This window comes from Hydra viridissima, unplaced genomic scaffold, assembly GCF_058129835.1.
Source record: "Hydra viridissima isolate aposymbiotic clone 2 unplaced genomic scaffold, HvirCarnegie_v1 scaffold_4, whole genome shotgun sequence".
In the NCBI taxonomy this organism is placed as follows: Eukaryota; Metazoa; Cnidaria; class Hydrozoa; order Anthoathecata; family Hydridae; genus Hydra; species Hydra viridissima.
The window spans coordinates 7,947,702-7,965,000 of NW_028324303.1; the positions used below are offsets into that span (position 1 = coordinate 7,947,702).

Consider the following 17,299-nt stretch of genomic DNA (forward strand, 5'->3'; position numbering starts at 1 on the left):
TTTTGCAATATATTTTCTCAATTTATTGATTAAAATATTGATAAAAAATAATAATCGCCTATTTTTTAACGCCGTTTTTTAGATTAAGTTGTTAAAAACGGCTCAGGCAGTTAGGAGAACAATCCAACTGTTTATTTTTTTAAATAAAAACATACCGTGGTGTGACCTAACAAAGTCCTATGCTTTAAGAAAGTCCTAAATTAAAAATTGACAAATTTCGTATATATAAAAGAATCATTTGCGGAAAATAACTCTGTTGTTTAAACTAGATATCTAGTTAGATAAAATAACTAAATTTTTTTCTTTAAATGTTTATTTTATGTATACGAAACTTGTCATTTCTTAAATTAGGACTTTCTTAAAGCATAGGACTTTGTTAGGTCACACTACGGTAAGCGCTCCAAAATATTTTTATTTTTTTAAAAAAGAAAAATATATTCTTTAAATATTCGTAACAATTGTGGTTTATTCGATTAAAACTCATTAAAGTCCGCTTCTAGCTGAAATGTTGCCGCTAATTGTAGCGAATGGAAACTTTCGCTACCGGTTTCGGCCGAAACCGAATTCAAAATTTCTGCTTCGACAACCTTTTACTTATTCTGTTTCGGGCAAAATTACGGTTCAAACTACTACTGTAATGAACCAAAACTTTTTATAGGGAGGTTTTTTCTTTAAGTTTAGAAAACTTGTTTTTATTTAGTGTGGGATCATGATGATTTCCTAATTATATTGATGTTTTAATCGTTTGTGGGTAAATCAATTATCAATTACAAAAATTGAAGTAATTATTAATTGAAATCACGTGACAATTGAATCAAGTTACTATTCTCAAATCATTCTTTAAGCGATCATCAAATATTAAAATATTTTCACATGTTCTATTTTTTATCAAATCATGTTACATACTGATCGTTTAAATGCCTTATGTCCCATAAACCATTACAAAAACAAATCTATTTTGTTTTTTCAAATATTTATTTATTCAAACAAATTTGAATGATAAAAAAATGTCATAGTTATGGAGTTTTTGAAGATTTTTGTTATTATTATCAAATATATATATATATTTGATAATAATAACAAAAATCTTCAAAATTTGTCAATTTTTAATTTAGGACTTTCTTAAAGCATAGGACTTTGTTAGGTCACACAACGGTATGTTTTTATTTAAAAAAATAAACAGTTGGATTGTTCTATAGAGATATACATAGAGATAAGTTGTTCCGTTGCGAAATTTGTTAGAACGTTATGTTAATAATTTTAATAGTTGTTTGTAACAACTATCAAAATTATTAATTCCGTAATCTTGTTGGTTTTTATGACGTTTTTGAGGGATATTGTCTGGTATAAAAGAAGGACTAAATTTGTAAAGATAGGTTTTTGTTTGAAGAGAATATTGTTATCATCTCATCGATGTGTTGCGAGAAAACTACAATATCGATCAATAGATAGATGCATTTGAATAATATATAAGTTTTTGTAATGAGTTATGAGACACTGTTAAGTAAAATAGTTATTTCATGTTATTTTGATATTGATTTGGCTTTCATGTTTCAGATTGTTTCGATTTCGGCTTCACTCAAACTTCGGTTTCGGTTTTGGTTACGGTTTTAATTACGGTTCTACTGAACCGAAATTAACTAGCTAATTGTAATAAAAACGTTTTTAAAAACTCTCTGGGAAAAGGTTTTTGGGATACTCTTTAAATTACTTAGATGTACATAATTAGGCTCTTAAAATAAATTTTTTTAATAAGGAAAGATATTAAAATTTTAGTTTGAATTAGTATTAAATTTGTAATTGAACAACATTTTGAAGAATGCCAAGGTCAAGGAGCGAAATTTGGGATCACTTTGATGAAGAGGTCAGTACTACACCAGATGAAGAGCGACTTGTTACTGCAAAATGCAAGTATTGTTTTGCAATTTGCAAGTTGGCGGACAGGAACACATCTGGCATGAGATCACATTTGACAAGGAAGCATCCTGTTCAGTTTGCAGCCCTGGAGGAAAATCGCCATGTTGCTTTAAATGATGAGTTAAAACAGGTGCAATAAAGTTTACAAACGTTTTTACTTTTTTAATTTAAATATTAACTTTTATTTTCATATGTGTTAGTTATTATAACTATTACAATACCAAGATTTAACAAGATTTAACGATAAATATCAATAACTTTTGATAAATTCTGATGAATGTTTCAATATTAGGTATTTTAATGGGTTTCATATTTTTTTTAGACCTACAATGAAGACGAGGCTTATGAGCAGGTCCGAGATGATAAGACACCATTAATGTTGAGCAGTAGAGTTAAACGAGGAAGACTTTCCGGACCATCAGCAGAAAAGGTCCAAAATCTAAAGCATTGGGTCAAATACAAGCCACAAGACAACGAGCAGCTCAGAGGAGACATTGAAATTGTCAAGTTTTTGGCCCGTTTAAATTTGCCATTCTCTTTGGTTGAGCATGAAGCTTTTAAAGATTTTGTTCACTACTGCAACCCAAAAATGAATGTGAAGGCTGCAACAACATACTCCCGGTTCAAGTACGAAAAATTTTAATTGTTTTAAATAAAATTTTATTGTGGGGAGTCAATTCAATGGGAGTTCCAAGAGAACTAAATTTTTTAAAAAGCTACTTTTTTAAGACCAATCCACACCAATTTTTTTTTGGGTTATCATAGTTGGTAACCAAATTGATATGTAACGAGAAATACCAATAATTTTTTATTTTAACTTTAGGTTGCCGTTGTTGTACAAAAATGTGAAAATCTGTGTGGATGACATTCTAAAGGAGGAATTGCCAAAGACCGCTGGATTTGCAATCTCAACTGACCTCTGGCAAAGTAGAAACAATGATGCATACCAAGCCAGTACATTGCACTATGTGAGTGAAGGCTTCCGATTAAGGATGTTTGTGATTGGAGTTTCTCCGTTTTCCGGACGACATACGGCTGAAGCCATTGCTCTTCGTCTGGATAAGTATGTTTTAGTATTTAATTTTTATTAGGTTAAAATTTCTGTAAATTAAGTTAATCGTTTGAATTATTTAGATAAGCAAAATCCGCCATTTAGTTTAAAGTTAATGTCACAAATTAATACTTTTATTTATATCTAAAATAACAACAAAAGTATTTGTTTATATTTTAAAACATCAAAAAGCAAACAACTAATTTTACCTTGCTTTTCAGGAATGTCTCAGAGTTGGCCGGAAATAATGGAGTTTCGTCCGTTGTGTGTGTCCATGATTCAGCCGCTAATATGAAGGCGGCAATTAACAAGTGCAATTTTATAGATGCATCTCTTTTGTGTGCTGATCATCTTTTGAATTTGGCAGTTGAAGCAACTGTCAAAGAAACAAAAGGTTTTGACAGTTTGGATCTTCACGAAGCAATCCAAAGAGCAACTGAATTAAGTTCAAGATGCCACAAGTCATCTTTGTCTGAGCAAAGAATTAAAAAAGAGGTAACTAGTTTAACATCTTTTTTCGCTTTTATAGTAATTTAGTTTATAGTTTAATACAATACAAGCGCAATATAAACTTCTTAGTACACTTTGTGTGACAAAATTTTTCAACTGATAAAATGTTAACATTTAAAAAGTAAAAACATAACATAGTTAATATCAGTTTTTTATTATAGTAAATAGTACTAATCAACTTTTATGTTATGTTTCTTATAATTCTATTTTAATTTTTAGCTAAAGCTGTTGCTTGATGACAGTGATGTTGTTAGCAAGGATAAGTTGAAATTTGTGAAAATCATCACTCCTGTGAAAACACGCTGGAATTCAACTTTTATGATGTTGGAAAGCATTGTAAAAATGCGTCGTATCCTCAGCTCCATTAGAGACAATCCTGGAAAAGATGACACCAAACTAGCTCCAGTCATTCCTTCAGAAGATGAATTCAATCTTTATGACGAAATTTTGCCTATTCTGAGGAGAGTTGCTGAGATTTCAGAATGTTTCTCTGCAGACAAAGAAGTAAGCATTCACCTCGTTATCTCAAACATTTTTACACACTGAGGCACAAATGCCTGGATTTCATCAAGGCTGGTGCGGGATCACCAACAGCACAAATGTTTCACCAAAAGCTGGTGGAAAACTTGGATGTTCGTTTTCCGGACATTGGTTGTCAAAACCTTTTTTACTCCGTTGCCAACTTGCTTAATCCCTTGTACAAGGGAAGAGCTCTGAAAAAACTGGGTGGATTTGATGAAGCCTATGAGGCACTGATTACTCAATCCAATGCTTATCAGGAATGGATTGCTGCAACAACATTATTTAATGAACGGTTACATGCTGAAGTCCAAGGTCATGTTTCGGAAGATGATCCTTTCTATAATGTTGGAATGGAAGAAGCTCCTGCACTTATGACTTCCTATTCTGGTCCGGCTCCACCTCCAAAGTCGGACATTGTCACTGAATGGGAAATATTTCAAAAACTTCCAGGGGTTGTTGGTGTGGACGTGCTGGAATTTTGGAGAGCAAATAAATACAAATTTCCTCTCCTTGCTCAAGCTGCTAAAAAATGGCTATGTGTACCTGCTTCCTCAGCATCTTCAGAAAGAGCTTTTAGTGCCGGTGGTGGAATTGTCTCTTATAAAAGAACAAAATTGCAGCCTGAACAAGTTGAAAAATTGTTGTACATTCAGCAAAACTACCCTAAGGTCCAGATCAAAAGATGGCTTCTAACCAGTCGGGATGAAAAAGAGGAATTGTTTGAAGAGGCTTCTACCAATAACTCTCAGAATTCAGCTGCTTCAAGTCAGGGACTTCCTACTTCAACTTTTACATCAGCAGTTGAAATGGATGACTAACTTAAATTGGTTCATTGCCTTAGTGGCGTCATTGGTTTATTTTACTGCTTAAAGTTTATAAAATTTGCCATATAGTGATTTAGTGATTTCAATAAACCTTGACTTTGAGATTAAATTTTAATCTTTTTCTTATATTAAGTCACAGGCACAAACCTTAACGTGTTAAACATGTCACGTCAACAATTTATCAAGTAAAAAATTATTTTTTGTTTTTAGCTGTTTTTTGCTTCAACTTAAGTCTTGAATAAATTAAAAAATCAAAATTACAAATAAAGTTTTGTTTATTTCTTTTTTTTACATTAAATAGTGCACTTGTCAGCAATTTTATGACAGTATTTAGGTTTTTAAAAAAATTATTTTTTTAGTCGGAAAAAATAATATCGAAATGAATCGATAAGTATCGTTATCGTTTGAGTTACGATTTGAGTTACGATATTTAGGTAATTGACCGATAAATATCGTAATGAATCGATAAATATCGAAACTTTATCGTGCAAACTTTTTGGGTACGATATTATCGTAATATAAAAAAACTTACGATATGCACATTCCGATACCTTATCGTATCGTATCATAATACGATATGTTTCGATACGCAGACCCTTAATATATACTATATATTACATACTTATACTATAACATTTGTAAATATATATTTATTTATATATATATATATATATATATATATATATATATATATATATATATATATATATATATTTAAATATATATTTACAAATGTTATAGTATAAGTATGTAATATATAGTATATATTAACATAATATAAGTATGTAATCAATCATATTTCTAAATAAAGATTTTACATTCAAGTTTATATACAAATAGTTATAAACTAATGTAAAGTAAACTACTAACAGTGCTAATGATATATAACAAGGGTAATAATAATGGCAATTTAATCATTCTATTCAAAAACTGCAGAGATATATTACAGTATATAAAATTAACAATGATAACATGATGTAATGTATAGTATATATCAATTTTATATATATATATATATATATATATATATATATATATATATATATATATATATATACATATATATATATATATATATATATATATATATATATATATATATATATATATATATATATATATATATATATATATATACTTACATATATATACATATATATAAATTATAATGTAGCAATACATATTTTTATTTAAATAGTTTGCTAATTAAAACATACTAAGCTTCCCAAGAAGAACCTCTTTGTTTTCTCTTATTTATATTGCTAGTAACATTTTAAGTTCTTTAGACAGCATTTTATTTGTTGTGTATTTGTGTATTATTTTGTTGCGTATTTGTGTATTATATGGCATATTTATCGACTATTTATACTTTTCTTTAGTCAAACACTATGAAAAATTTGTTTAACCAGAATTACTATCGAAAACATTCATAAATAAGTATGGAATTTTAAATTCATACATGCATTGTTAACGAAGCACAACAAGGAACTGAATAATAGATTAAATGCAGTTTTTAAGTAATTAGTTTATTATGAAGTTACCAAAATCCTTTTAAGCTTTATCTATAAAATATCTGCATAAAAACACAAACAAAGAATGTTCAATGATTTTGAAGCGCTAACGTTGTTCCAACAATGGCCGCCAAAAATCACGAAGAAAATATCTAAAATTGAGATCAAAAATCTATCTGAATTTTTTTTTCGAAAAAACGCATTTTTTATCTGAAAAGGCGATTCCCTTGCTCGTTTATAGCATTGGATTTAATAGCGAAGTTTTTATCTTAAAAACGGAGTTTTTAGAATGTTTATAGCAATTGACTTTTTTTTTCTTCGCTTTTTACGGTAAAAACTTCGTGTTTTACGGAAAAAACTTCGTTTTTTATGTATATAGCATTGGCCCCTGGTTGGCAAAAAATTTGCTTCACTGCGGAGGCGCAAGTTAGACATCTAGTTAATAGATATCATTGATCCTTCCAGACCAATTAAGTAGGATGTCAGGTAAAAACTTTGTTGACCAACTAAAGTCAAAAATGTCGGGAATATGGTCTTCAAGATGCAATTAACGTGTTAATGTATTTAAGGTAACAAAGTGTGTCGGTGTTAACGGATGTAATGTCTTAATGTATTTAATGTGTCGAAATGGCGCGGTTGAAAGACTGTATAAAAACGGATTGTAGTTTGTAAACTGTATGATTCGCAGTCAGATGGGAAAATTAATATCAAATTCAAAAAGAAAACAGTGACTCTTTAGTGTCTCAGGGAAGTCACAAAAAACATTGAAATTTAATCAGTTTTGAAGGTAAGATATGATAAATTTTGTTTTATCTTATTTGTTACAATATAGCAGTATGTATGAAATGTCTATTTTTACTTTGTTATTAAACTTTTTAAGTGAAATATGGTTAAACTTAGATAACAAAAATTATCATCGCTACAGGTTGTTCAAAGTAGTAAAAGAAAAGATAAATTTTAGAAATATTATTTTAATAACTTGATATTGTTGTAAAATTTGAAATAACAGTTATTTAAAATGTCCGATAGAAATTTTATTGTTAAAAGCTTTCTCATTTTTTGGGAAAAGGCTAGTTTTCGAGAGGGAGTCAAAGTGACTAGTTGGACAGCATTATTGTCCACATAAAATTGTTTTTTTTGTGAAGTAAAAGATTCTTTTTCTTATTTAGTTTAGAAGTTTGAACTTATAAGTCAGTTGCCAGCATCATGCCGCGTCCAAGAACGGAAATCTGGAACTTCTTTGAAGAAGAGGTGACTCAAAGTGAGGCTGGTGAAAGAGTCGTCCAAGCAAAGTGCAAGCTCTGTCCGGCAGTTGTCAAGGTTGCAGATCATAACACTTCTGGGATGAGGTCCCATCTTTTTAGAAAGCATCCATTTGAATTTGCCCAGATTGAACTAGACAAGTCAGAGAAGAAGAGGAAGGCTGATGTTGCTTTTAATGAGTTTGAACAGGTATTACATGACAGTTGTGAAAAAAAAAGTTTTAAATTGAGTATTTCTATATTTATAATGTTCAAAGTTGAAATACTACAATGTATTGCAGGCTTTAGCCACTTTACAGTGTGTACATTGTAATGTAAAAATTTTACAACTTTTTTTTAATTTTACAGATATACGACGAGGATGAGTCCTATGAAAAGGATCATGGAGACAAAGTTCCTCTGGTCATGGACAGAACAGTAAAGTCAAGAAAACTGGGCAGTCCATCAAAGGGCAATCAGAACAAAAAGATTGATGCTTGGTTAAAATACAAACCACAAGATAGAGATCAACTCCGAGGTGATTTGGAAATTGCAAAGTTCTTAGCCAGATGCAACTTACCATTTAGTCTTGTTGGGCATAAAGGCTTCCAGGATCTGATTGCTTATTTCAACCCAAAGATGCTGATCAAATCTGCCACAACATACTCACGTTATAAGTAAGATATATAGTTTATTGTACTTTTGGTTAAATAAATAATTTTGGGATGGTTTGATTGGGTTTAAGAGGGAAACAAGTTTAAAGAATTTGTATGAGTTTTAAATCAAACTTAAAATTCCAAACCCCTTAATCTTAATTGCAATGAAAATAACCCCGTAAGTCCCATGACGCCATTATTACGTTATTGTTATTTTTTAGTAAGTTAGTACCTCCCTTTTTAATTTTAAAATTGTTAGTTTCTAGACCTGTCCGCGCCAATTTATTTTGTTGGTTTTTTTAAATAACTATAAACTAGTATAAACAACAGTTTTTTAATTTGTTTTTTCTTCTTTTAGGTTGCCATTAGTTTACAAAAACGTGAAAGCAGCAGTGGATCAAGTTCTGGAGAAAGATTTGCCAAAAAGTCCTGGATTCGTCATTTCTTCTGACATGTGGCAAAGTCGGAATAATGACGCCTATCAAGCCATCACCCTCCACCTTATCAATGAAGACTTCAACCACCGGATGTTTGTAATTGGTGTGTCACCCTTTTCTGGACGCCATACTGCAGAAGCTATTGCAAACAGACTGGATCAGTAAATAAGTTTTTATAGAAGTTTTTTTAACTTAGTATAGTAGTACTTATACTAATACTTTAACTTACAATTACTAAGTAAGCTAATTACGTAGTACTTGTTGATTTGTTGTTGTACAAATTTTTATACAATTTAACATATTAGCGATATTACCCGTTACATGTAATATTTTTTATATCTTTAATTATAATTTTATAATATAATATTATAACTAAAGGTATTAAATTGTTATATGTAAATTTTAATTTACATAATATTTATACTTATTAATTTTTTTTTATTTTTAGAAATGTCTCAGAGATTCCCGGAAATGTCGGACACAGCTATGTTGTTTGTGTTCATGACTCAGCTTCCAACCTGAGAGCAGCCATCCCTAAATGCAAGTTTGTTGACGAGTCTCTGCTCTGTGCTGATCACCTTTTGAAATTAGTTGTGGAAGGTGCAATTAAAGAAGCCAAGTCAGTTGAAGGTTTGGATCTGGAGTCAGCCATTAAAAAAGCCACAGAACTGTCATCTCTATGCCACAAGTCCTCTTTGTCAGAAAAGCGAATCAAGAAGGAGATTCAAAACATGTTGGATGACAACGACACAGTTGACAAGAAGGAATTAAAGTATGTGAAAATTATCTCGCCTGTCAAAACCCGCTGGAACTCCACATTAATGATGATTGACAGTATTGTAAGGGTGAGAAGACCTTTGAGCTCAATCAGGGATAATCCAGGTTCTGACCCTAACAAATTTGCACCCGCTATTCCCAGTGAGGATGCTATTGTCTTCTACAAACGAACCAAGTTGCAACCAGAACAAGTAGAGAAACTCCTGTATATCCAGCAAAACTATGTCAAAGTTAAGATCAAGAAATCGTTGCTCACTTCTGCTGAAGAACAAGCCTATGAAGCTGCTGCCGTTGAAGGACCTGCCTCTCCGTCTCCTGCTGCCTCTCGTGCCAGTACTCCAAATGTGGTTGATCTGACAGTTGAAGACAATTATTAGTTTGGAAATTTAAACAGAAGCAAAAATTCAGAAATTTATTATGAATTTATATTTCCTTAAGTTAAATAAATTATGAAATAGAACAATGTATTGTTTCATATCGTTTCATATCGGTATTTATTGGTTACTCTCGTTTGAAAAAGTGAAGCAACACTGTTCTCCAAATAGACCGCCAGGTTGAAACTCTCCCCACTCCTGATTTTTTTACATTTAATCAATCATATGCATTAGTAAACACAATATATGTTGTCAGAAAATCTGAACTAAGTGCTAAATATGTATATTTTCAAAATTAAAACGCATAATTTTTGGCTTTTTTTCTTCCAAAGTTTTAACAGTCAGCCATTATGGTAATCAAAATAACCCATTTATATTTATTTATGTCATTTACAAAAAAAACCATAATATAAATACATTTGTATCACAAATGATATTAACGTTAATCAAAAAGGCGAAACGACATCTTGACTCGACTTGAAGATTTATAATATATTTGAACTAAAATGTGGCATTTTAAAAAAAAAAATTTGAATATTGTAAAAAATATCGTTATTATACCGATAAATATCGGTATTCTCGTTATTTTTATGTATTCCGATAAACCGATAAAAAAAGCCGATATTATCGTTTCAACCGATAAAATATCGTTTGGTTATCGTTTCAAACGATAACTTATCGTTTCATAGACAAACTCATATCGTTTGATATCGTTATCATTTCTTATCGTTATCGGTTCAAAATATCGGTTCATACCGATATACCGATAACGATACGCAGACCCTTAGTTGGCAGACGATCCCATGGCTCAGAATCAGGTCAAGTTTTTCGTTTGCCGTAATTTGCGTATCAACACAAAATTTAATGCTTTTGTCGCAAATAATAATTAATATATAATAAAAATAAATAATAATTTAGTTGTTGTCGCAAAATTTAATAAAAATTGCCGTCCGTTTACGCTTATTACACTTACAATAACCAAAGTTGTAAACAAGAACAAGTAATAATTTGTTTATTTACCATAATCAATCTTACAATAATAAATAAAAATTGTATAGATTTAAATAAATATATTTATAAATATTTAACTTATTTTTCATAGTTAACAAAGTGTTTTAGATAGTTTACAAAGTGTCTTATTTTGATAGCATTTCGCTAGCTTTGACTTTTTAAAAAATAATTTGACTATTTTTTTGAACGTAGCCGTTCAAGCACCCATGTAAGTTTATAATTAAGTTTTTATTGAATTTTTTAATAAATTTAAAATAAAAAGATATTATTTTGCTGACTAGTATCACCAAAATGTTATGTTTTGCAAAATTTTATACAAATATTGAGATTATTTTTATAATTATATAACTATATTATTTGTGTAAACATTTCAAAGTAGTGTAAAATAGACTTTTCTTTGTTTATATAAATTAGGAAAACGAGGTAGATACCTATCACCAGTAAATATAAACTTAATGTTGGATGAAGTAGTACTAACTGACTTTTATAAAATCTTATTTTTGTCAAAGTTAATTTAAGTAAATATTTTATACCATCAGTAGTAATAATTGGTTTTTTCAAGCAACTTTGAGACGCATTTTAAACAATATTCTTTCAGTTACAGGTTTTTGGTATATTTTGATCTGTTATGTTACTTTAATATTATAGTGTAAACTGTTTTGTTAGTCAATATACAATAGACAGAAGCATAAATATAACCTAAAATCTAAGATTTCGAATAGGTCTTAATAAAAGCCACTTGTTTGAGCCATGGCTCCTATTTGTAACAGATGTGGATATTATTAGGACAATAGTTTAATTTATTGTGTATACAGACTATATTATAAACTATGTTATAGTTTATATATAAACTATGTGTATATATACACAATGTATATATGTATAGACTATATGTATGTATATAGACTATATTATAAACTATATTATAGTTTATACACAATAAATTAAACTATTGTCCCAATATTACCTATAATTTTATTTACTTTACTGCGTATAGTTACTAAGTATAATTAGTTTTTACATTACAGTGTTTATTATAAGAGTTTATTATGTTTGTAATGTTTGTAATTACGTAATTTCATTAGTTTCATTAATTTCAATTTTATAGTATATATATTTATAGTAATATTTAGAATAATAACAGTTTATAACCACAATTTATAAACAAACAATAACATAAATGGTTTTAAATTTTTTTACAATTTCAAACTTAATTATGTTCTTTTTTTTTTTTAGTTTTCTTTGTCATCATTTGATTAGTTTGCTTTCTGTTGAAACATGGTTTTAATTTTGTAAATTTAATATGATGTTAAGTTTACTCTATTAATCATTAGTCAACAGTTAGAGAGAAGCCGGAACTTAATTAAGAAATGCTGGGAATTTATCTTTTGATCAAGGTAAAAATAATTTTGTTTACTGGTAGCATAATAAAACCAGTCACTATTATCTATTGCGTGTTTTTTTACTTTTTTTAACATTCTGCTTTGGAAACACTTTCTTCCTCTCCCTCTCTCTCTTAGATGAGAAGGAGAATTAATAAACCTTATGTAATAACTGAGCTCTTATGTATTTCTTATTACCACAATTGATAATGATCATTTATAAGAAATATCTTACGATTTGCTTGATATTTTCTGATATTGAATTATTACCATTAAATAATGTGTTAAATGATGATGAAAACCGTGATGTGGTAAAATTTTACCACATCACGGTCGCACAGTAAGAAAGGGGGAAAAATAAAAATTATATCATCATCAAGTATAATAATAAAAATACATCAAATTTAGTGTTTGAGCCAGAAAATTTAAGTTTGTTATTAGGAATAAACATTACGCGTACTTAAGACGCGTATTACGCGCGCGTACCCATTTATGCGTGCAAATAATGATCTAAATTTGGATTCTTCGATTCCAAATTGTATTTACGGCTCTAAGGTACGTACTACGCACGCTTATGCGTGTTTAGTACGCGTACAAAGATTAATTTAAATAAAAAAATTTGGGTTCCTCAAACCAAAATGCGCACAAGCACTAATTAAAATAAAAATTTTGGATTCAAAAAACCAAAATATCATGTTATCTTATCTTACTTTTCTATGACCAAAGCAAAAAAAAGAGAAAACTATTATCAGCAAAAGCAGATTTATTTTGTTATTACGTCATTAACGAAGACGAAACTTTGTGCTTTTTGAAACTAATTTTAGATATTACAAGATCACTTCTGATCAAGAGGTATTGATACTGTTTCATTGGCTTTATGGTTCAATTTAGATTTGCGAAATTCTTTATTCAGGATTTGGCGAAATGTGTTTTAATGTTTATTTGCATTCCAAATGTAAAATAAACTCAAAAGATCTGACCAGCAAAGCTGAGTAGAAAGCCCCAAAGATAAAGCCTTTTAATTGACGGGTTTAGATCTAATCGATACTGGATTATTATTTCGCCCATCTAGTAATATCAACAACATGTCTTATTTGATTGATGTTAGTGACTTCCCATTCTGGTTTAGTAGCCTGTTTTCTACCTTGCCGGGTCTGATTGCTGGAAGTGCCTTAAGTTCCACTTGGTCCAGGCTGTGGTGATGCTGGTGTTTCTGTCTATGTCTATGGACATCTCCTCTTCTTTCCTCTTACTTGTGTTTGTTCAGAATCTAAGCTTATTAAAATTTCTGGAATTGTTAGTTTTTCCTTGTCTTTCCTTTCTAATTGTTTATATAAATTCAAGTGGATTCTTTTCAAATGGTTCCTTAAAGGACTTGTGGTGCTTTCATTGACCAAGTATGATTTGCCACTGGCCTTACATTTTGCCTTGTTTTCCTCTACCTTGTTAAAGAATTCCCAAATATTAGATAGCTTAGGCATCTGAAAAGTAAAAAAAATGAAATAACATAAAAATGAAACAAATCGGATTATTTTTCGGATTAAGTTTGCAAGATCGGATACGATTAATATTTCGGATTATTTATCGAACTTAAAATTCACTAAAATGGATCAGATTATTAACACAGATTATTTTTAACCGAAAATGTTGTTCAATCCATGTTTTCGGATTAAAAATCCGAAAACACGGATTGAACAACATTTTCGGTTTACGAATTTTTTTATTGAAATATTTGCCTTAATAAGACGTGATAGTTTTTGATGCATGTAAACAGTTTCCAAAAACGAACTATTTAAAAGTTATTTGAAGTTTTTCGTTAATATTTGTCTTAATTAAAAATGATATTTTAGAAGCATGCATGAAGTTTTCAATAATGTGAGGGCGGTGGATTATTTGATTTATTTTCTTATTTGATTGAATGTTAATATTTGGGGGAAAGGGGTTGGTTTGGGTTTGGTATTGTTTGGATTGGGTATATTTAAAGTAAGTAGAGTATTATTAAATGTTTTCTATGTTCGGTCCCTCAGGTGATATATTACGGCGCGGCTATGGTAAGGTGCGCGGTTAGAGCATCAAACTTTTCAATAACAATATTTAACGCATATAGTAATAACAACAGAAATATTGATAATCGAAATGCAAACAAAAATACTTACTACTGGTTCTTCTTCTCTTACTTATTTTTCTTAATAAATATTCTTAAATATTCTCATCAATATATATTCTCTTAATATTAACTCATGCAAATATCACCCAGTGGGCACAGGAACGTTTTGCAAACGTTTAGTAAACGTTTAATGGTCGGTTGAACGACGAATATATTTGTAAAACGTTTTAAAAACGTTTGATAAACGTTTTGATAAAATTTTTTTTTTAATTCAATTTATAATTTTGCGGGACCTTAGAAAAACCTAGGCACCGCCGATTCGGTTCGTAAAATCCGCAAAAAGCCAATCCGACTTATTTTGCGGATTAAAACAGTCAGTTCGTAAAAATTTTTCGGATTAATAATCCGAAAACTAATTTACGAACCACTCGCGAACTTTTTTTTTGCGGATTCACTTCGCTGTTCGGATTATCAATCCGAAAAATTTTTACGAACCACCAGCGGATTTTTTTTTTTTGCGGATTCTCTTTGCAAATTTTTACAAATCAATTTAACTTTAATTCGCTTAGCGAATTATACGAATCGCGTTCCGTTCGCGTCACTATTAAATAGTGTGGTCCTTAAAAATTACATTTTTATTATGCGCGCGTCCTATAAATAGTGGATTTCTTTTTTATTTTCAATCAGTTCTATTTGGAAATCTTAACATACAACAATTCGTTCAACAGATCAAGTCTACTATTCTTCACCTACATTTATTACGGTAAGCCATTATTATTTAATTTGATTTAAAAGTTAAGAATATTTCAAACTGAATATTTGAGGTTTTTTTTTTGTTTTTTTTGTGGATTGAATACCTTTGCAAATTATTTCGCTTTGCGGATTGCTTCAATTAGTGGATTGGTCCAATAAAATTAATATTGTTATGTTTCTTCTACTTAAATATTAATAGAAATAAAAATAGAGATAAAAACTAGTTTGAAAAGTTGTTACGTTCATTTCAACAATTAAGGCAAATAACCTTTAAATGATTAGTTCTTTTATTGAAAGCTTTATGCATGCCTCAAAAATATCATTTTTTGTTAAGACAAATATATAATGAAAAACTCAAATAATTTGATTTATTCCATTTTTATGTTACTTCATTTTTTTCTTCTTTTCAGATGCCTAAGCTATCTAATATTTGAGAATTCTTCAACTAGGTGGAGGAAAACAAGGCAAAATGTAAGGCCTGTGTAAAGCCAAAAACCGAGGTGTCATTAGAGCTTGCTCACTAATTCAATGAAGATCTAAACAAAAGATTCGAAAGGGAGCTGATGAATATTGAATTCTCTATTGCTCATTTTTTAAATCCTAACAGGAAGAGCATGTTCTTTGTGGATGAGGGGGGAAAATTTGAAGTAGTCAAAACTGCAGGAAAGAAAGCTATGGAAGAACTGTCAAAAAAAAAATTTTGGCCAGCCAAAGCACTCCTTCCCTTTCAATGTTGGATGATGAAGATATGACAACTTTGATTTCACTGAACAACTGAGGAAGAAAGTGTTTGGTGCAGGTTACATTAATCCTGGAGGTGAAACAAGCACCAAAAAAGCCATTTCTGCTGAAATTGAGGGGTATTTGAATTCAAAATCAGTTCTAGCAAATACAAATGTACTGGAATTCTGGAAACAAAACCAGTATATTTACCCAATAATGTCAAGGCTGGCCAGAAAAAACCTCTGTATACCTGCTGCATCATCAACATCTGAAAGAGTTATCTCAACAGCAGGGAATATATAAAGCTCTAGAAGAACCAATCTTTCAATCTCAAAGGTTGAGATGCTGGTATATATGAAAGAAAACACTAAGCAACTCAGTAAAATTCAAGGCATTGTGTGACCAGAAAATGAATTTGGAAAATGATTAACTTTCAGTGTGATTTTGACTTTTTTTATTTCTTAACGAGGAAATCATTTCGTTTCATTGTATATTTGAATATTATAAATAAATAAAAATGAATCTTATTTCAAAAGCATTTTTTATTCTGAATCCGAATAAATCCGTAAAAATAATATCGGTTCGGATTCCAATTCGAAAAATATTTTTCGAATTGCAATCCGATCCGAAAGTATCGAATCGGATTGCAATCCGAAAAAACAATCCGAAAAAATTTTAACGAATTTTTTTCCGATACATTATTTTCGGATCAAATCAATCCGTAAGTAATTTGAACCGTTTAGCATAGATAATTCGGTGCACAATCCGCAAACCGATAAACAGTAACGGATCGGCAGTCTCTAGAAAAACCTTTAAAAAACGCTTTTTGAAAACTGTAAACGCCTAACTGCGCATGCGTAACATTAGACAAAATTGAACAACAAAGATTATGTTGGCATACACACACACAGATATATATATATATATATATATATATATATATATATATATATATATATATATATATATATATATATATATATATATATATATATATATATATATATATATATAATAAGGAAGTTAAACTACCGTTTTCAATTATGAGCAACAAGGAAGCAATTCTAGTTACAAGGAAATGATCATAAACTTATACAAGGTATATTTGAATTGAAAACAATTAATAAATAAGCTATTTTTGTTTAAATGATTTGTAAAGTTAATTTTTGAGGTTTTTCACATAGTATAAATTATTGCATAAAGCATCTCCAGCTTACAGTGGATGAGATTTTACTAATTAGAGTTATAATTAGAATATATATATATATATATATATATATATATATATATATATATATATATATATATATATATATATATATATATATATATATATATATATATATATATATATATATATATATGTATATATATATATATAAAAGTAGTTTTTTTTTTTTTATTTAGTGTATAAAATTTTAAATTTTTTAGTATTTGTAATACACACTTTATTATAAAGTATTAAAATAAAATTATTCAATTTTAACAACAATTTAGTACATT

General features: G+C 29.5%; 1 protein-coding gene and 1 pseudogene across 1 annotated transcript in view; both read left to right on the forward strand.

The window, feature by feature from the left end:
* The first annotated feature begins 1,755 nt into the window (after positions 1-1,755).
* On the forward strand, positions 1,756-4,782 carry LOC149889668 (E3 SUMO-protein ligase ZBED1-like; annotated as a pseudogene).
* A 12,463-nt stretch (positions 4,783-17,245) lies between these two features.
* Positions 17,246-17,299, forward strand: part of LOC149889669 (uncharacterized) — a 2,356-nt gene continuing 2,302 nt past the window's right edge. The window contains exon 1 of the mRNA XM_090085899.1: positions 17,246-17,299. This exon is cut by the window's right edge and continues 146 nt beyond it. The gene's annotated coding sequence lies outside the window, so the exon portion shown is untranslated.